Genomic DNA, 22,660 nt, shown 5'->3' on the forward strand with positions numbered 1-22,660 from the left:
AAAAATAGTTCCCAAATATTAAGTGACATACCCTCCACATGTCCTTTTCAACATTTTATGAGGTTTATGAAAACCCATATATACTTACATTTAAGTTTATTTACCTGACATAAAAATTAATTCAAATAAAAATATCTAGGTTAATTGATAGTTTCTTACTCATATATCACATCTCCACTTCATTTGATCAATCGTTTTGGAATACAATAAGGTGGCTTTCCAAATATCTAATCTCTTCTTCAATCACTACCAAAATTCTACCATCATGATTTCTTCATAGAGACATCTTATATTTCTCTTCTTACAATCCTATGGAATCTTCTTAATGCAAAACTACCTCAATTTTATGATCTTTCTTGAACTTAAAAAAGCACTACCTCTAGGTCTTGGTGAAAATAGCTTCAATTTTCATTATTTTCTGCACATCTAGGAAAGGAACACTATTGGACACCCTAGTATTATTTATATCAAACAAAATACAACATAGATTTCATGTTTTTAAATATATTAGATTTCATGTTTTTAAATATATTATTTTCAATTGAAAATGTAATTGATTACATAGTAGAAATAGAATATGTGAAACATAGAACTTCATTCTACTTTATTTTCTAAAGTTGAATGTAATTCTAACTCATTTCTTTTTATTTTAATGATCTACAACTTTTCTATCATTTTTCCTTGCCTTCAGAACTAAGAAAATATGTCCAAAATATGTTTTGGTGTTTTACGTAAATTTCAAGTTTGTTATTTTTGTCTTTGAAATAGTAAATTTTTTGATTTCAATACCTAATTGAATCTTGTTTTGAAATAGATATATTAACAAATATCTGCATAGATATTTGAACTTTTTTGAAGCTACATAATGTTATTCGATGTCCCAAAACTCAATTAAGTGTACCCATCAGTACATCCAAGCATTCATCACACTAAACATTAAGTAATTGACAAAATAAATATTAATATGAACAACTCTAATTCTTAAAAAGCTTCGGCGGTTGTTATGATTATCTATATTTATATCATTGACCTTGTTCATAACCTGCATTATTATTATTATGATTATAAAGTATAAAATATTTTCTGTCTACTTCATTAAATATCTAAGATACCCACATGCTCGTCTTTGTCTCAAAAGACACTACATATATATAATATTACTCATACAATTAATGATTACATGAATATATCTCCATAGTTTTCTCTTAAAGATAATGGGAGGAAAAGAATCTAGACTAACATTTAGTTGGCATTCATGTGTTGATTTTGGTAGCGATCTCATTATTGACGATATGATCCACTACCATATACCATTTTATGGAATCAATTGCGTTATAAGTTAATTTCTCTTCTTAGACTACTTTCAAAACCTAAATTATGGTATCATTTTTTCCTTGGACTGCACATTCTACTGCTATTGGAGAATACAGGCTTGCCATTGATATTTCTTTCAAAGATTATATAAATAATCACCAAGCTGGATACCAAATGAAAGCGTATCTTGGATTCTCTTTTAATATATTTGTAAAATTTAATTTCAAATGAAGATGAATGAACGTGAAGGGTGACGGTAAAAGCATAACAAAAATGGAATAAATGTGTAATTATTGTCCCAATATACTTTTAATTATTATCCCATTTTCAGTTTCATTGGTTGTTGTTCCTGTTATATGTAGGAAGACTTTCGTATGCCTGCAATGACCAGTAATCTATGTCATTCGGTTGCTTGACAAAGCAATTGTGATCTGTGCTCTTTCGTTCTTTCTTTAGTTTCTTAATTTAAAATGGAAAATAATCTGCGTACAATTATTTTTCAAAATAATATTGGAAGTAGTGCTTATTATTATTTATCTTGGTTCTGACTCTTGGTTCATTTGAAATACCTCTTGAAGAATAGAAAGAATTTTAGTCGGGAGTATGAAAAACTTTTCAAATTGAGGGAAAAGAAACTGAGAATAATTGATGTACATAAAATTATTTAAACAATAAAAATAAAATAGTATTTATAATTGTTGATGACCATTATTATTTTATTATTACTTTTGGTAAAGTTATATAGATATTTATTGCATATATCAGTTTAATTGAAATAAATTGTTTTAATTCGAAAGTGAAATGCTTTTCCAATATCTTATCACATTTAAGAAAAATAAAGGTTGTTTATATTCAGAATAGAGACAAAAATAGTATAAATTCATATTTTAATAAAAATCCTTATAAAAAAAAATTTACAAATTAAAATATATATAATCTAAGACTAGTTTTATTTGTTAACATAAATGTCGAAGGTATTCCAAAGCAGGAGATTGTTAGCATGTTTGGAGAGATGATGGAATGGTTGGCACTTGGATTGGTTGCTTATGCGTTGCATTTATGACTTGGTATGTTATTGATGTCAACATATATGTATTCAAGTTTATGGCAGATAGTGTTCTGGTATATTGCATAGATAGATTTGATCATTGAGGATTGAATATGAAGAATTAAGTTATGTAGGATTACATTCGTAAATTCATGGATGTGTCTAGATGATACATATATATTCGTAGAAAGATATTTGAAGGATTGCATGAGTTACAGATGGACAAGTGAAGCCTAGTTGCAAGGTAGTATGTAAGAATCAATTTACTGGTTAATGAATTGTATTTGTTAAGAGAGAAGAAATTTGGTTAAGTATGCTTAGATAGTATTTGTAGACATATTTGTGATGATATGTTTGAGGTAGTAGGTTCTAGAGATTATTCTATAAAGTCCACTAAAGGATAATGTGTGTTATATTCACTATCAGCGGATATTTTTCATTATATACTCTTTTGGGATATGTAAATATAATGTAACGTACATATTGTAAATTTACCTTAATGAGGTCCTATATTATTCATTGTATATTGGGGAAGCCTCAAGGCTAACTCAATTAGTTATTAGAACAATGTATAAAGGAAAAGTGTTTTCCTTGATTGTATGGATCAAATGTGTAATTATACTTGTATTGAGTTGAGGATGCAAATTTAAGTAGAGAAGAGTGGTAAATGATGATGAGATTGTGTTCAGAGCTTCAAAGAAATTGTATTGGTAAAGAGTTTTTTGTATTGGTTAGTTTATACTTGGGATATGTTATCCTAGAGATTTGTTTTGTATAACATTTCTAAAGCAATTTGGAAAATGGATTCATTTATCTTCTTCTTGGCTCCTAATAGTGTTGGAACAACTCCTAATATGGTTAGAATATTCTAAGAGGGATTTAAAGTCTCCTAACAGGGACTACATGTACTGATTGTATGTAACTGGCTCTTAACAAGATCATATCCTCTTACAAGGAACTATTATATTAGTACATGATCTTGTGGACATCATTCCCACCAGGGTTTTCCCTTAGATTGATTGTTTCCCTAGTTAAAAATTTTGTGTCACTATATGTGTTTCTTATCTTGTGACGGTTTCATTTATTGGATATTAGAATTGAATAAATAAGGTTAATTTTAGTTTGAGTAAAAATATAATTGATCCACCCTCCACACCCGCATCTTAGTTGTGTTGGTGGACTTTACATTCTAATTATAATATATTTTATCATAATGCTCATTTACAAATTGACAATTAAAAAATTCACATCTTATAGAGTTTAATAGTTATAGTTTTGAGTTCAAATTATAATCCTTTAAACCTACCAATTAATACAAACTTTTCTATTAAATATTTATCATGAAATGCATATATATCATATCTATGTTGTTTCCATGAATTGCATATTTCAATTAAAAATATCATGGCTCTTCTTAAGAAATTAGATCGGGTATTTCTAGAAAAACAATGGTCAAAAAGTAGATCCACAACTAGACATTTAAGGAATTTTTTGTAGCATTTCTCACATGAATATTCCACAAGAGAATAGAAGAAAATTTGGTGATAAACTAGAAAATGTGTACGTCTATGAGAAGAACCTCCTTATAGCAATATCGTGAGAATGCTCGAAATAATAGAATACAAAGTGATAGCAGAACTCAGAATAAATCTACTGATCGCAGGCCACTTCGAGGGGGTAACCTCCTTTGAGCAAGCTCAATACAATAAATTCGTCCGTACCCATCAAGGGCCTCAACCTATTCTTATATACTGGGTACGATCTAGAAAAGTAATACTACCTATGCATGTGGGATAATAAAATAAACTCACGGGACGACTTACAAAGCATATGCGTCCAACAACTCTACTCTAACAAAATAAACAGAAGGAACACACAGGTTCCTAACATCCCCTCTCCCTTAGAAAAAAGCTTTGTCCTCAAAGCTTAAGGTGTGGAAATTGTTGTTGAATCTGAAGAAGGGGTTCCCAGGTAGCATCCTCTGGTTGCATGCCATGCCACTGAATCAAGACCTCAGAGATGGAGCGAGAGCGAAGCTGGCGAGTGCGCTGGTCAATGATTGCCACCGGCTCCAGGATAATGGATCCTTCCGTATCCATTTCAGGGAGAGTAGTTTGTGCTCTGACAGTGGTACCCAGAACTTTCTTTAGACAAGAAACATGAAAAACTGGATGAATGCGGGAAGAAGGAGGAAGTTCCAGTTTATAAGCAACTGAACCAATCTTCTGCAGAACCTGATAAGGCCCATAAAATTTTGGGGCCAGCTTATGACGCCCTTTCAGCTTTAGGGAGGATTGTTTGTATGGCTGTAGACGAAGAAAAACCATATCCCCAACTTGAAATGAGCGCTCAGAACGGTGTTGATCTGCTTGCTGTTTCATCCGATTACGGGCCATGTGAAGATTATCCTGTAAGGTACGAAGAATCTGATCCCTGCTGCGGAGAACTATGTCAACTGCCTGGACTGGTGAGCTGTTGGGAGTGTAGGGAAGGAGCACTGGAGGTGCCTGACCATAGACTGCTTCATATGGAGTCATTTTAGAGGCAGTGTGGTAAGAGGTATTGTACCACCATTCAGCTAAAGGGAGCCACTTGGCCCACTGATGTTGCTGTTCGGAAGTGAAGCAACGAAGATAAGTTTCCAAGCATTTATTGACAATTTCCGTTTGACCATCAGTTTGTGGGTGATAGCCCGAACTCATCTTCAGTTTGGTGCCAGTTTTCTGAAACAGTTCAGTCCAAAAATGACTGGTAAAAGTTGCATCATGATCAGAGACAATGGAAGAAGGGAGTCCATGAAGACGAAATATCTGGTCCATGAAGATTTGTGCAACAGAGGAGGCAGTATAGGGGTGGCTGAGGGCACAAAAATGACTATATTTCGAGAGACGATCAACCACAACCAAGATCACTGTCTTGCCACCGGATTTAGGAAGCCCTTCAATGAAATCCATAGAAATATCAGTCCAAATCCGTGTAGGGATGGGCAATGGTTCGAGCAAGCCAGGAAGGAGGGTCGTTTCACCCTTGTGGCGTTGGCAAGTATCACATTCAGCCACCATCTGTTGAATCGTCTGTTTCATTCCTTTCCAAAAGAAGTTTCTCCTTGCTCGCTCATAAGTTTTGAGGAAGCCTGAGTGCCCTGCTGAAGGAGAAGCATGGAGTTCATAAAAAATAGCCTGATGTAGAGCTGGGTTCTGAGGAAGCACTAGCCGACCCTTGTATCGAAGAGAAGCACCATCCCAAGAGTAATGTGGTATAGCAGAAGGATTATTGGCTAGCTGGTGAATGATTTGAGATAAAGAAGAGTCACTGTCATAGCCCTGCTGAACAGATGCTAACCAATTGGGAATGGGCTTAGAAATAGCGGAAAGGGAAGCTTGATTATCAAATGTGCGAGAAAGAGCATCTGCCACAATATTCTCCTTACCCTTCTTGTAGGTGATCTCATAATCATACCCCATGAGTTTGCTGACCCATTTCTGTTGTGTAGGAGAGGATACCCGTTGTTCTAGGAAGTATTTCAGACTTTGGTGATCGGTTCTGATGCAAAAATGACTCCCTAAGAGGTATGGCCGCCACTTCTGTACAGCATGCAAAATAGCCATCATTTCTTTTTCATAAGTAGAGAGGGCTAGATTCTTACCAGAGAGGGCTTTGCTAGTGAACGCAATAGGATGGTCATCTTGCAGGAGAACAGCACCCAATCCATTGCCGCAAGCATCACTCTCAATAGTGAAGGGTTTGGAAAAATCTGGCATCGCGAGAACAGGTGTACTGCACATAGCCTGTTTCAGTTGTTCAAATGCAGTCTCAGCAACAGGGGTCCAGGAGAAGGCATCCTTTTTTAACAGAGCTGTCAATGGTGCTGCAATTTTCCCGTAATCTTTGACAAACTTGCGGTAGTAGCCAGTCAACCCCAAAAAACCCCGAAGGCTCTTGAGAGTTTTAGGATGCGGCCAAGTTTTCATGGCATCTATTTTTGTAGGATCCACCCGCACTCCATGGTGTGCAACAATATGCCCGAGATACTCCACTTCCTCCTGGCCAAACACACATTTAGATAGTTTTGCACAGAGTTGATGATCAGAGAGAAGTTGCAAGACAAGCTCCAGATGATGGAGATGCTCAGCCCAAGTTTTGCTATATATGAGGATATCATCAAAGAAGACCAGAATGAATTTTCGGAGGTATGGTCAAAATATGTTATTCATCACTGCCTGAAATGTTGAAGGAGCATTCGTGAGGCCAAAGGGCATGACTAAAAATTCATAGTGACCATCATGTGTGCGGAAGGCAGTTTTAGGTATATCCTCCTCATTAACCCGAATTTGATGATACCCAGAACGAAGATCTAACTTGGAGAAAAAATGAGCCCCATGAAGTTCATCAAGAAGTTCATCAACAACTGGAATGGGAAACTTGTCCTTTATAGTGAGATGATTAAGTGCTCGGAAATCAATGCAGAGTCGCCATGACCCATCTTTTTTGCGAACAAGCAGAACTGGAGAAGAAAAGGAACTGGTACTAGGGCGAATAATACCTTGCTTCAGTAAGTCACGGACAAGTATCTCGATTTCGGTCTTCTGATGAAATGGGTAGCGGTAGGGCCTGATGTTGGGCGGAACACTGCCAGGAAGGAGCTGAATACGGTGGTCCTTTGGACGAGAAGGAGGTAATCCCACAGGTTCAACAAATATACCAGAATACTTGTCCAAAATGTGTTGGAGATCGGCAGGAGTGCTAGAGACTGCTGATGGCTGCATCTGAATGGAATGGAGCTGAGCGATGACACCATGTGAATTCTTCTTAAGAAGTTTTTCCATACGGTGTGAACTGATGATGCTGAGAGACCCTGGTTGTAAGCCTTTCAAAGTGTGTTGGTGCCCCTCGGCTGAAAATTGCATCCAAAGTTCAGCAAAATCCCAGAGAATGGGGCCAAGAGTGCGTAACCATTGGGCACCCAAAACCACATCACAGCCACCTAAGGGTAAGGCAAACATGTCAGAGCGCATGTTATAATCTCCAATAGAGAGACGCACATTGCGACATTTCCCTTTACAAGGTAAAGTGCCCCCATTGGCAATCATGACTTCAAAGCTAGAGCAGGGATGGATAAAGCAATCAGCCTGTTTGGCTATTCGTGGATCAATGAAGTTATGAGTGCTACCGGAATCAATGAGTATAGTAAGAGGGATCTTCTTGAAGAAACCCTGGACCCGCATGGTTTGTGGAGTAGTGACTCCTGCCAAAGCATGGACAGATATCTCTGGTGGAGCTTCTGGGGAAGGAGGTTCAGGCTGGTGAGGCTCAACCTCAGCATCCACTGTTTCCTGAGCATCTACATATTCTTCCAGTTCCGGTGGAGAATCCACATCCAAGAGATAGAGCTTTTGCTGAACACATCTATGGCCCCGAGACCATTTCTCATCACAATTATAACAAAGCCCTTTGTCTCGCCTAACTCGCATCTCTGTTTCAGACAAGTGCTTGATCGGAGTAGTTCTGGGAGCTGGTATGACTGGAGGGTTGTGAGAACCTGTATTTCTGAATGGAACAAAATTAGATCTGGAGCGTTGTAGAGCACTAATCTTGTCTTCCGCTAACTTAGCCAACCCAAGGGCTTCCATCATTGTAGTAGGTCGAAACATTTTGACTTCTGAGCGAAGTGCATCCTTCAGACCACTGACAAAACAACTACGGAAGAATTCATCAGACAAGCCCTCTGTGTGATTAGCTAATTTTTCAAACTCTGTCTGGTATTCTCTTACAGTGCCTGTTTGACGCAGTTTAGTGAGTGCTCCTGTGAAATCATCAAAGGAACTAGGGCCAAAGCGCTCCAAAATGAGGGTGCACAATTCGCTCCACGTTGGGCCTACATTAGCCTTGATGTACCAACGGAACCATTGAAGAGCTTCATGTTCCAAATGAAAAGATGCAAGGGAGACTTTGTGGTTATCCAAAGTATTATGCAAGCTGAAATACTGCTCTGCCCTATAGATCCATCCAGTCAGATCAGAACCATCGAAGCGTGGAAAATCAAGCTTTGGTCCACGGAAATTGCCAGAAGAGGACCCAGTATCTCCTGAATGGTTTCGGCTCATGGCTGACTGCTGAAAGTTAAGACCCAGAATTTTGTCATCCAGATCTTGAAGTCTGGTTTTGAGGGATGCAATTTCCTCTTCCATGATTTTTGCTCCTGTACGCGTAACAACCATAAAACAAGGGTTTTTTTTTTTTTTTTTTGTTTTTTTTTTTTTTTTTTGGAAATGGGTAGAAGATGAGAAACAAAAACTTTTTTAGTTACGACAAACTTGGATTTGGGTAAAACTCAGATAGGAAATGGGTGTTCGACGGGTGGTGGGAGACTATCTGGGGACAAGGGAAACAGAAAAATGAGGGTTTCAAGGGTAGGGAGGCGAAATGAGGCGAACAGTCCAAGAGGGATAAGGGAGCAAAATGAGGAATTGAATCTTGTGGCTCAGTTTGGTGGCGATTGGATGAGAGGTGAAAAAGATAGGGCAAACCCTAAAATTAGATAAATGAGGGATTTAGGGCTTTGATATGTAAAATTTGGGGTTGGGTCGCCAAGGAAGGAAGTATGCGAAATGATATTGCAGACGTTCTGCGGAAGTATGAGCAGAAACAGAAAGCAAACAAGAAAGCAAACAGTCGACTTAGAAAAATTCACTCACAGAAAGAACAACTGAAAATAGTTATTGCAATAACAAGAGATATTAGAAGTGAGAGGAACCTGAAGGCCACGACAGAAAAGAATTTGATGTAATTTCCACCCAGCGAGCCCAAGAGAGTGCTCTGATACCAGATGAGAAGAACCTCCTTATAGCAATATCGTGAGAATGCTCGAAATAATAGAATACAAAGTGATAGCAGAACTCAGAATAAATCTACTGATCGCAGGCCACTTCGAGGGGGTAACCTCCTTTGAGCAAGCTCAATACAATAAATTCGTCCGTACCCATCAAGGGCCTCAACCTATTCTTATATACTGGGTACGATCTAGAAAAGTAATACTACCTATGCATGTGGGATAATAAAATAAACTCACGGGACGACTTACAAAGCATATGCGTCCAACAACTCTACTCTAACAAAATAAACAGAAGGAACACACAGGTTCCTAACAGTCTAGGTTATAATCTTAACCTTCATAGAATATAGATAATGTCACTAGGGAGACCATTAATATTCTAATTTTTTTTGGAGATCTACCATATTATCCATGTGTACTGCAAATCCAACATGGTTTTTGATGCCATCACCAATGTGGTAGTTAGGAGTGAAGATTAGATGACATGGCAGGGTGATGATTGATTACCAATGAATGTCATATCTTGCATTGATTACAATAAAATTAATGGGAAAGAAGGTATTATTAATTAGGATGGGTGCATATAGAAGTGATGCTTTGATGGATTCAAGATGTAAGGACAAGAGGAAGGATGTCATTTTGTATAATTTCTTCTTTTTATCACATGCTTTCTAGGTGAATTTGAGGGCTTCTACAATTCTCATTTCTTTGCATTGTCTAGAAATTTTTCTCTATGGTGGCTTTCTACATTTCAAGTATTTTAATCAAGACATGGGGGGACAACATAGATGTTGATAACAATCTAAATATAACAAATAGAAGAGAAGAATGAAGGTTTGGGAAATTTTTAAGAGGGGTGGTCTGACCACTCTCATGGTTGAATCCATGGTGGTAACCCAAATGTCACTCAGATCTTCATGCATAAGTGGAGTGATGGTATTCTAAACTTGGGTGGTAACAACATCTAGATAGTTACCTTGATGATGGGAATTCCTATGGTTGGGGAAAAAATTAAAAAGATCATAATATTTTGGAATCTTCTATTGCTGACTTCCCTAAAGAGTCAGGTGAGAGTGAAGCCCTAGTGAAACACAAAAGTAAGACCTACTTCCAACCTGATTGTATCAAGATATTATGGTGTTTTCTCTTGTGGGCTATCGTCTACTATGTGAGTTTGGATGGTAGATTCTATAAAATTTTCTCATACCATTTTGTATTGTTGAAGGGTCAATGCATCGACTTATGGTGCCAAAAAGGTGACAAGTAGTTTTTTTTTTCCTATTTTAAATAGCGCGCACGCGCTATAGCATGTACATGCTATGGCTTGGGTTACCCAAGCCATAGTGTGTACACGCTATTACCAAAACAAAAAAAAGTGTATATGATGGGCTGTAGACCTGCAACCCATTATTTTCATTAGTATTTTCTTCTACTCCTACAGCGAGGAGCGCGTACGCGAGTTGGAAACATAGCATTTTCACCACCATTTTCCAAAATGCCTCCTCATCGTCGAAATCCAAGACCACAAGTGCACCCATGACAATTTCGTAAGTGATACAAACCTAACTTTGTATTGTTTGATATGCTTTACATATTGTTTTGTAGGGTTTTTACAAATTTCATTTAGATTTGTTTATTTATTTGGATTTCAATTGATTTTTTATTAAGAAATGTCCATAATCAACCAAAAAATCCACGAGAATGTCAAAACCCTCAAGAACCTCAAAGCCAAAACCCTCCTCAAGAAGAACAACAAATTCCACAACCCGAACCAAAATCAAGACCTCTGCCAGGCACACAAGAAAATATAATAAATGAAATAGTGAGAGGAAAAATTGAATTAGAAAGACTCATTTCTCGGTTGAAAGAATATGGACAAACCAATCCAATGAGGGTTCAATTGGCATCATCCCTTGAATCCATTAACACCCAGATAGCCTTAGTTAGTGGTCAGTTAGATATTTTGTAGGTTAAGAAGGATGAACAAAAAAGATTTTACGCAAATAAATTCTCATATGAAGATGTTAAAAAAAAAAAAGAAATACCAAAAGGTAGTATATGTGCATTATTTAGAAAACTCAGTGAGCAAAATACTGTTAGAGAGGGTACTAAATGATTCCCCATCCATTGGTGCATACACGATGCTATTAGAAATAATTTTTGGGATAGATGGTGGATGGTTTTTGATGCCCCTCCTTGCAACAATCACGAGGTCCCCATGTATTTTTTGAAGAAATTATATTGTGAGTTTGTCCTTGGGGAGATGCCCAATTATTTTGATATATTAGACTCCCAGGGTAGAGGTGGGGAGTCATCATTTGAGAGGTCGGGAGCACATCGTGACCTTAATGTAGTTAGGGCACTTGTGGTCAAGCCACAACATGAGCATGTGACTATTCCTTCAGTTGTGAAGGAAAATGTAGAGGCCAACACTCTAGGGACCATTAATGCTTTGACGCAGACCCTCATCCATTCCACAAGCCCATTAGTTGAGGGGGAGCCTTCTGTGCATCATGGTCACATGTGTACTTCATGCGGACCCTTATGCACATTTGGCACTCATGCTGGAGATGGTGTAGATGATGGGCTTATCACTGATCAGTTCCTGAACGACACATTTGGCATTGACACACAGGTAAATTAAAATTATAATTTACTAGTTTGATCACATTTCATATGTATAGTGAGTGATTAATTAATTAGCATCTATTGACATTGTTCAAAATTCAAAGTCAGAGTGTTGCTAGGCCTAGCAGTGATCCTCCAGGCCCATTTTTTGTCCCTTCCACGAGTCCTGAGGTATGTATCGATTTAATAATTTTAATTAATACATATATTTATTACATAATCATATTAAGGATTAACAAAAAAAATTATGCATGTGCATCAGTTCTCCACAGGACCCTCAACCTTTACCACAAACTCAGAGCATAGACATCATACGAGCTTCACACAGGTACAGTTGTTTCATGTTAATTTAATTCATTTAGTTATATTTATTTTATGTTTCATGTTAGATGTAACGTGTATTGTATGACATGCAGCTCATGATGTTGGACACACCTCCTCATTTGTGATAGTCTTTTGATAGTGGAGTGGCCGCAGTTGTGGCTAGCTCACAGCCACTGACAGAGGTATGAAAGAATTTTCTTTGTTTTAGTTGTTGTTTATAATAGTTAATCTCAAAATTTCTAATGTTAACCTTTGTTTATATATTAATATAGCTTTTATGGTTTTTACACAAGCAGTATGTATGTTAGGCCTACTGATACTCTTTTAATTATGGATCGAAACCTTGTTTTTGTTTTACTAAGTGGTAAGGGGTAGTTTTGTTTAATGGTTATTTGCTGATAGTAGGTCAGTTTGTTGTTAAAGGGTCAGCCCCTTAGTTTTGGCTACTTTTAATTCAAAAACTAGGAGTGAAGGTAGAAGTAGCAGTGAAAGAATTAGATAAAGAAGAACTAGGAGCACATATTGAAGTTAGAAGTAGAGAAGAATTAGGAAAATCAAATAAAGGTATGAGGACTAAGAGTAGGAGATAATGAAATTAAAAGTAAAGATAGGAATAGAAGATTAGTTGTATTCCAAGTTGATTGCAACTAGGAGTAGGACCTACAAGATGGAAGTTATATGTTTTCTATAAATAATAGTCAAGTTTAAAGATATAATTGGTGATTAGATATACTCACCTTGGTCTAGTAGAGTCATAAGTGCAGGAGAATTTGTGTTTTAAAGTAATATTATTCATAGGCCAAAGTCAAATGTTGAACTTGATAATAGAACTAGGCATATCCTTAGGATGCAAATAAACTATATTTTTTGGAATCAACACCATCAACTCTCCTTCACTATTTCTTTGGGATGAATGGAACTAGCATAAAAAAATTCTACATTCTTTCATTCTCATCCTCCTCCTCCTCTCATACAAAATAAACTTGGATAAGATAACTTACTAGACTTTTGGATTCATGGCCCTTCTCTCTTCTTTTCATACTCTTATAGCTATGCTAGTGGGATAAATCATTGAGTATTTTCTTATCTTTTATTTTTGCTCTTTCTTTTCTCAAGTGACCACTTGAGCTTTTGCTAAAGCTTTTTCAACACGATGCTTGAGATTGAGACATTTTCTTGAGTGAGGTCTCTTCAACTAGTTGACTTGGAATCTTAGTAAGCTTTAGGATTTTGTTGTTCTTTTATGTATCCTTGAAAATGAATGTAATAGTTAATATTCTTTGTTTGGGATCTTTTGTCCTTCAGCTTGGTGATATTTAATCTCCTTGTAGTTTTCCCAAAATCTTTACCTCTTTCTCTTTTTTTTCTTCTACTTTATTGTGTGCATGAGGTGGACACATGCTTCCAATAAAGTGGGGACTACATGTATCATTTGAAAAAGTAAGAACACTTAGTTGGTATTAATTTTAACCCCATTTTAATATACATTATGGGTTCCTACATTGATTTAACACTCTCCTAACACTCATTCGACCTTCAAATTATTATTTAAGTCCTATATTGATTCATTTTCTTTAAAAACTCAAGGTTACCCTTATCTATAAGTGTGCTTCACTATTTCAACTTCAATCAAATAGTTCCTTTCATTTATTGGACCTTATCTTACCAATTATGACATGTATTTTCTCTTTAAACCCAAAAATAAGTTGTTAGATCAAATTTCACATGCTCTAAATATCTTGGACCCACAATCAAAACTTGGGTTGGAATTGGTGGGTATAATACGACTTTGGTGATATTTACTTGGGTACAATATTTTCGTTGGTGATATGTGTATTTATAAGTGATTATATTTATTGAATTTTTGTAGGGTCTCGTCACGCTTGATCGTTCACGAGCATTTGAGGTGAACTTACAGAGTGACTATTTGTTGGTGGTCAGAAAATAATTGATTTTGTGTGTACATATATTTGATTTCAACATATAATAAGTATTGATTCATATCTACTTTCTTTGTATTAGTTAGAGTTGGAGAAGAGCCTCAACAAGAGGTTGAGTGAGCATGTCAGGAGGGCCCCGTCATCTCCACCATCTCCCTCCACACGACAGCAAAGGACGTCAAGAGACTTGTTTCCTTCCCCTCGTGGGAAGGAAAAGATGTAGTTGATCTAGACATGTATATATATAGGTATCAGTGGACATACTCGATACACATTTTATGTATATGACATTCTATATTTGATGTATGACATTATTCGACTTATGAAATTATTGGTTGATATATGATATGTTTGTTCATATACGACATATGATATGATATGTTTTTTCATGTATGACATTAAATACGTTTTTGTATGACATTGAATTAGATATGTGAATGAATGTAATTAAATTCAATACCTAATCTATTAAAAACTTTGATAGAATATTGATTAACAATAAATTTTATCATTGTTTAAGAATAAGTTAATCATTTTCAATATGTCATCGGCATATGATTTATGATCTTGTTCATGTTTAAAGTTTTCTTTCTCTATCATTTGTTTATCAAGTTTAATTCAATACCTAATTAGTTTGAATTTTTAATACAATATTGATTGGCAATAGACTTTATCAAGCAATATTCATGGACCTCCTGGAAATTGGTCACCTAAATGAGAACCTTGAGACTTATTAGGAACTCCATTAAAGAAATCAGTAGTTTGAAATTACTCTATCCAACAAAATAGTGGTCTACAAATATTAGAGAGATAGACTTAATATTTACCAAGTGGCCATCTAATGCCAAGTGTTGTGGATGTATCTCCATTCAAAGTTCAATCACATGTTAAATAATAGACATTTTAGGAGTAAGAATAAGTTATCTAACCTTATTAACATTCTTTTGTATGAGTTCCAAGTAAGGTATCAAGAGTGCTTGAAATTCAAGACTTTGTCTTCTCATCTTGTCCATGTCTTTACTTAAATCAACCTGGATTAACTAAGGTACCTCAGTTAGCTTAGAAACACTATTCTTTAAATCCTCATCAATATTTTTCAACTTTCTTTAAAATATATTGTGTCAAATGTAGTACATCACATAACTATTCGAGTAGGTGGATTATCTCCTTAAGAATATTTTCTAGCTTAGTTGTAATACCGCCAAGTTCAACTTGTTGAGCAGTAATGGACTCATTTAGTTTCTCCATAATATTCTTCTCTATTCTTTTCTCTTCTAATTGTATCAAATTTTCATTAACATCAACATTAGGTTCATTTACCTATTTTACAAGTAAACTTAATTGATCAATCATTGGAGGTTTGTCATTGGCTAGTGCATCTAGAACAATTTGTAATAAGATGTCCTTTACATCTTATAATACTTGTTTGTACTTCACATCCTATCTTTTTCTTTTGCATCTTTCCCCTTCACAATTCTCCATAATTTATCATAGCATTAGAATCCAATTTTGTATGATCATAGATTGAAAGTATGATAGCTTCATCTAATATTACCTGATCTTTTCTACTCTTTTTCATCTTTTTCTTGTCTTGTAATGTGATTGATCTTGTACTTGGTGATATAATTGGTTGCACTAAAGCCATCTCCTCCTTAGATTTCTTATTTTTCTCATCAATTAAAGGTTTTTCTTACTTTACCTACTTTTTATTGTGCAAATATTAGGCTATTTAGCTAGTGTCCCTATAACAACATTTGAAACAACAATTTTGTTTAGTTTTGGCTATGCGTATACAACAGTGTTCATTATTATTTAAGGGAATAGTGATAGTTACTAATCCATGTAACCCCAATAATTTTTCCTTTTATTCATTATAGTCCTATAATAGTTGATAATATCTATAAGGATTTAAGTAATTCTTACTTGGTTGTGCATAAGGTGCCTATTAGTAAGTCATATTTTGTGAACAAGGACTCTAAGAAGAATTTTGATCCTTTGCAAAGCTATTCTCCACATCAAACTCCCATGCCTGATTCAATTCAAGTGTCTACTTGTAAGAGACAACAAAGAAAACCTAATGCTTAAAAGATTAAGGAGATAATTGACGTTGGTATTCAAGCTACTCTGGATAAAAAATTGATAGATAGCAAAAGGAAATGGAGTGCAAAAGGCACTCCTTAGAAGAATGAGGGACCTTTCATGAAATGTCAGACAAAAGATCTGCTCTCTAATCTAACTTGATGTGGGTGGTGCTGATGTAATTTTGCTTCAAAAAACAAAATTGTCTCAATAATCATTTTCTTCTATTATTGCAAAGTTGACTAAGTGGAACTCATTTCATGTTCATGTTGCACATGCTTCGGGTGGTTCATGTATTCTTTGGAACCATAAATCTTGCACTGCTATATATTTAGTCTTTTCCTAGCTAGTGGCAAGTAGTTGTTACTAATTTTGGTATGTCATTCATAGTGCTCAATACATATGGCCCTACTTCTACATGTGATGATAAGACAGAGCTTTTGGATTCCTATTCTTAGGCTATTTCTAGCATTGAAGATGATAAATTTATTGTGCCTGGGGATTTCAATGGCATTCTATCTGGGGATGAGAAAATTGAATGTATGTTCCCCCTTTAATTGTTTCTAAATATAAGGGGGTTTATTTTTGGAAGAGAAACTACGAATGGTACATTAGTTTTTCATGAATTATTGCATTCCATTAAAAAAAACTCCCTTCCCTCATGTGTCATTAACCTGACTATGATGAAAGCTTATGATAGGCTTCAAAGGGATTTCTTGCACAAAGTTATGATAAAATTTGGTTTTGTTAAGAAATGATGTAAATGGAATATATCTTTTTTAGAGGGTGCAAGATTTTTTGTAATTATCAATGGTTCAATTGGTGATCATTTTCATGCAACAAAAGACATTCGACAAGTCATTAGAGAGATAGAATTAATAGTGGTCTACAAATATTTGTTTAATAGGTTGAGGATAGGGTTTACCCAGCCACCCAGAGCTAATAGAGTAGATAGTTTGATCCCACGACGAATGGTGAGAGAGATTTGGCAGTTGGCAACTTTGTACTAGCAAACATTGCAAGTTTCAGCATCTCCCAAGATGGCATTGTAAAATGAAAATAGAATGTGATCTCCAAAAAGAGAGAGAGGTTATTGTAGGTCTCTGCATCATGATCCTGTAGGAACTAGAATCACATCCATACCTCACATGAGCTCTGAAGTATGCCCCATCAAAGATTGCAGCCTAGTGGGATTTAGTGACCCTTGGAGACATTCCGGTTCGGTGTGCCTGAGAATGTTTGAGTGCTGAAGGGGACATGATGAGGTTGAGGATAGGGTTTACCCAGCCACTTGAAGCTAATGAAGTAGACAGTTTGATCCCACGATGAAAGGTGACAGAGAGTTGGCAGTTGGCAACTTTGTACTAGCCAATACTGCAAGTTTCAGCATCACCCGAGATGGCATTGTAAAATGAAAATGTAATGTGATCTCTAAAAAGTGAGAGAGGTTATTGTAGGTCTTTGCAATAGAGTCCTGTAGGAACTAGAATCGTATCCATACCTCTCATGAGCTCCGAGATATGCCTCGTCAAAGATCGCAGCCTTGTGGGATTTAGTGACCCTTGTGGACATTCTGGTTTGGAGTACCCAAGAATGTTTGAGCACTGAAGGGGACATGATGAGGTTGAGGATAGGGTTTAACTAACCACCTAGAGCTAATAGAGTAGACAGTTCGATCCCACGATGAAAGGTGAGAGATTTGGCAGTTGGTAACTTTGTACTAGCCAACACTGTAAGTTTCAGCATCACCCGAGATGGCATTGTAAAATGAAAATAGAATGTGATCTCCAAAAAGAGAGAGAGAGGTTATTATAGGCATCTGCAACACAGTCCTGTGGGAACTAGAATTACATCCATACCTCACATGAGCTCTGAGATATGCCCCATCAAAGATCATAGCCCTGTGGGATTTAGTGACACTTGGGGACATTTTGGTTTGGCATGCCTGAGAATGTTCGAGCATTGAAGGGGACATGATGAGGTTGAGGATAGGGTTTACCCAGCCACCCAGAGCTAACAGAGTAGATAGTTCAATCCCATGACTAAAGGTGAGAGAGATTTGGTAGTTGGCAACTTTGTACTAGCCAACACTACAAGTTTCAGCATCACCCGAGATGGCATTGTAGAATGAAAATGGAATGTGATCTCCAAAAAGTGAGAGAGTTTATTGTAGGTCTCTACAACATGTTCCTATAGGAACTAGAATCACATCCATACCTCACACAAGCTCTGAGATATGCCCCATCAAAGATCGCAGCCCTGTGGGATTTAGTGACCCTTGGGGACATTCTGGTTTGGTGTGCCCGAGAATGTTTGAGCATTGAAGGGGACATGACAAGGTTGAGGATAGGGTTTAGCCAGCCACCCAAAGCTAACAAAGCAGACAGTATGATCCCATGATGAAAGGTGAGAGAGATTTGGCAGTTGGCAACTTTGTACTAGCCAACACTGCAAGTTTTAGCATCACCCAAGATGGCATTGTAAAATGAAAAAAAAATGTGATCTCAAAAAAGTGAGAGAGATTATTGTAGGTCTCTGCAAATCAGTCCTTTAGGAACTAGAATCGCATTCATACCTCACACGAGCTCCGAGATATGTCCGGTCAAAGATCACATCCCTATGGGATTTAGTGACCCTTGGGGACATTTCGGTTTGGCATGCCCGAGAATGTTTGAGCACTGAAGGGATCATGAAGAGGTTGAGGATAGGGTTTACCCAGCCACTTGGAGCTAAAAAAGTAGACATTTTGATCCCACGATGAAAGGTGAGAGAGATTTGGCAGTTGGCAACTTTGTACTAGCCAACACTGCAAGTTTCAGCATCACCTGAGATGGCATTGTAAAATGAAAAAAAATGTGATCTCCAAAAAGTGAGAGAGGTTATTGTAGGTCTCTGCAACATGGTCCTATAGGAACTAGAATCGCATCCATACCTCACACGAGCCTCGAGATATGCCCCGTCAAAGATCATAGCCCTGTGGGATTTAGTGACCCTTGGGGACATTCTGGTTCGATGTGCCCGAGAATGTTCAAGCGCTCAAGGGGACATGAAGAGGTTGAGGATAGAGTTTACGCAGCCACACAAAACTAACAGAGCAGATAGTTTGATCCCATGATGAAAGGTGAGAGAGATTTGGCAGTTGGCAACTTTGTACTAGCCAACACTGTAAGTTTCAGCATCACCCGAGATGGCATTGTAAAATGAAAATGGAATGTGATCTCCAAAAAGTGAGAGAGGTTATTGTAGGTCTTTGCAACATGGTCTTGTAGGAACTTGAATCACATCCATACCTCACACGAGCTCTAAGATATGCCTCGTCAAAGATCGCAACCCTGTGGGATTTAGTGACCCTTGGGGAAATTCCGGTTCAACGTGCCTGAGAATGTTTGACCACTAAATGGGACATGATAAGGTTGAGGATAGGGTTTACCCAGCCACTCAGAGCTAACAGAGTAGACAGTTTGATCCCATGACAAAAGGTGAAACAGATTTGGTAGTTGGCAACTTTGTACTAGCCAACACTGTAAGTTTCAGCATCACCGGAGATGGCATTGTAAAATGAAAATGGAATGTGATCTCCAAAAAGTGAGAGAGGTTATTGTAGGTCTCTAAAATATGGTCCCATAGGAACTAGAATCACATCCATGCCTCACACAAGCTCTGAGATATGCCCCATCAATGATCACAACCTTGTGGGATTTAGTGACCCTTGGGGACATTCTAGTTCGGCATGCCCAAGAATGTTCGAGCATTGAAGGGGACATGAAGAGGTTGAGGATAGAGTTTACCTATCTACTCAAAGCTAATGGAGCAGACAGTTCGATCCCATGACCTTTTTTCCACTGAGTTGTAAATTTGAGCAACTTTTACAACTTTCAACAATCCAACTTTGCACAAAAAGTGCAATTTTTACATTTTTCACTTGATTCCAATTCTATGACTTAGAAAAGGTTTGGCAACAATAAAACCTCAAAGGAATATAGGAATATAGATAGTTTTATAGTTATTTCCTAAAAGTTGCTAAATTGTTGCTAATGCAACTTTGCAATTTTTGCATTGACAAATTTTGGGTGAATTATGCATTTTGGCTTGGAGGGTATGGAAACTAAAAGGTGTTGATTGGAACATGCTAGATAGGGTAGAAAAAAATTATTAAAGCCTAAAAGCATCTTAGAGTTGACTATTTGTAGGATTTTCCCATCAGGACCTAGAAGGGTCACTTGGCACATTGTTACAAATTTGCTCATTTTGGGTTGTTACTTGGGTCCATCACCCTATCCTCTACATTAGGATTGATCCTAGGTTAGGGGTGGATAGAAAAGACCTATAAAGGTATTAAATAATGTAATAAGGCTATCAAAGCCTCTAAAAGATGTAAAAGGCACTAAAAGTGCAATATTTTGTAAAATTGCCAACATTGGCAATATAAGCCAAAATGGGCTTAATCAAGTCATGTAAAGGGTCCAAAGGGAGGTTTCATTTGGTTTTGAGAGTCTAAATGAGTTTAAAACCTCATTACCACATGTGGGAGACAAGTTTGGGTAGTCAAAATTGATTGCTCCAAAGGTGGATTTAGTGTCTTCTCTAAACAAGAGTTTCATTTTACATTGGAAGTCATCTAATATAACCAGAGTGAAGGTGTTTGAACCATTTTGGGATTCTAGAGATGTTGCAAAGTAAGATTTCTAGAAAGCCCTAGGGTAAAGGGGCTAGAAAGGAGGGTTTTGTAAAAACCATTGTAAAGTTGATCATGAGACCAAAAAAATAAAAGAATCCTTGCATTTGAGTCATCTCTTAAGACTGTTTTGGGTCATCAGAGTTCCAAAAGTCAAGGGATTGTGAGTTTCTTTGTAAATGGCCTTAAACTAGGCCTAGTTGGTAGACTGAAATAGCCAATTTTGAGTCTTTATAATAGCTGGTATGTACTAGGTGCATGGTGCATGGTAATCTAGCCTTCTGGTGTTGTCAGTTTTGATTGTTCTAGAAAATTAGTTTCAGTTTGGTATTGGAAATAGTTTGGAGTTGGAGGAAAAATGATCTTGAACAAGGTTCTAGCCTCAACTACTAGAACTCACTCCAGGCTTTCTACTAGCCTCTTAGGGTATTTCTCCTATACCCTATTCCAAGGGAATCTTCTCTCTATTCCCTTATTACACTAATCCTCACCAATCAACTCAAAACTCTATTTCACCATGGGGTCTCCCTAGTGCTCTCATTGCACCATTCTTCACAACTGGCTTCCAAGAGTGCATTCTTGGCTATATTCTATGCTCCTTTCAAACACTTATTTGCTGATTTCATTGCCTAGTCGGGAATGCAAACTTGCCTAGGGCCTCTCGAAAAAAAAAAAAACCAAACCTCTGCAGAACAAGACCAAAATACATATTTACATTGTTTATACAATCTATTACTTGATTGAAAAAGGCCATCATGGTTCCACCATTGGAATTCAAGTTATAGAGGTTTCTTTGCTGATTGCTTTGTACAAACCAGCGAACTGGAAACTTTAAAAAGATTTGTCAAACTAGTAAAGAAACTGATCAAAAAAACTCCTAATCTTTACCAAAGAATCTACATTCCATTCACTATCAAATCACATGAAAACAACAACCCTATCAATCCATTAAAGGTGTGGATGAAGGGTGAAATCAAAAAAATGTCATCAAAATGCTTAGTTTTCTCTTCATTCCAATGCAAAAATTCGTACAAAGGCATGTGCCAACCCTCAAACTAACTTGGATTGGTCTTAAATACCTCTTACCCATGTGAATCAATAGATATCATAGGTTTCCAACTGATTCTTGAAGCCCTTATAAAGATTTAGCACTTTTTGTTAATGTTGTCAAGCAACTTTGCAAACTTGCAAAGTTGCCAAGGGCAACTTTTGCACTATTGTGCATTTAATGGCTCCATGACCTCAAACATGGTTAAATTAACCTATTTCCATGTAATTACAACTTTTAACATTTTTTTCCATCTTTCCCATCCTCTTGGGGTCTTCGTCAATGTTTGATCATTCTAGGCTCTAACAAGCAATTTAAGCAATTTTGCCAACATAGAAGCAACTTGGGAACTCAAACACAAAAAAAACCTATTTACAAAAACAACTCACACACTTGAGGCTTTATCACATATCCCTTATTCATGTGATCTGACCAAGACCACTACAAGCCAAAAATGATTTAGGAAACTTGGCATATTTCCTAGGTGCTCTTGCACAACCAAAGCTCAAAGCCAATGGGTAGAAGTCAATAGTAGGAAGAATAAGTTCTTGACTACTAGCCCCTTTTTAACATGGTTACTAAGATAAATTACAAACCTAATGTGGAAGGTAAGAATTATTGTTTGGGTAGGAAGAATAATAAAGAAATAAGAGAATTGGCAAGTAAAGTTGATATAGTAAATGGGAGACAATTCACCATCTAGGAGAGTTGTAACAAAAGTTATAAAGGAATATCATATCATATAATATTAGAGGATTGAATTCTCCTCATA

This window comes from Cupressus sempervirens, chromosome 8, assembly GCF_028749045.1.
Source record: "Cupressus sempervirens isolate cs-2001-9-10 chromosome 8, ASM2874904v1, whole genome shotgun sequence".
NCBI lineage: Eukaryota > Viridiplantae > Streptophyta > Pinopsida > Cupressales > Cupressaceae > Cupressus > Cupressus sempervirens.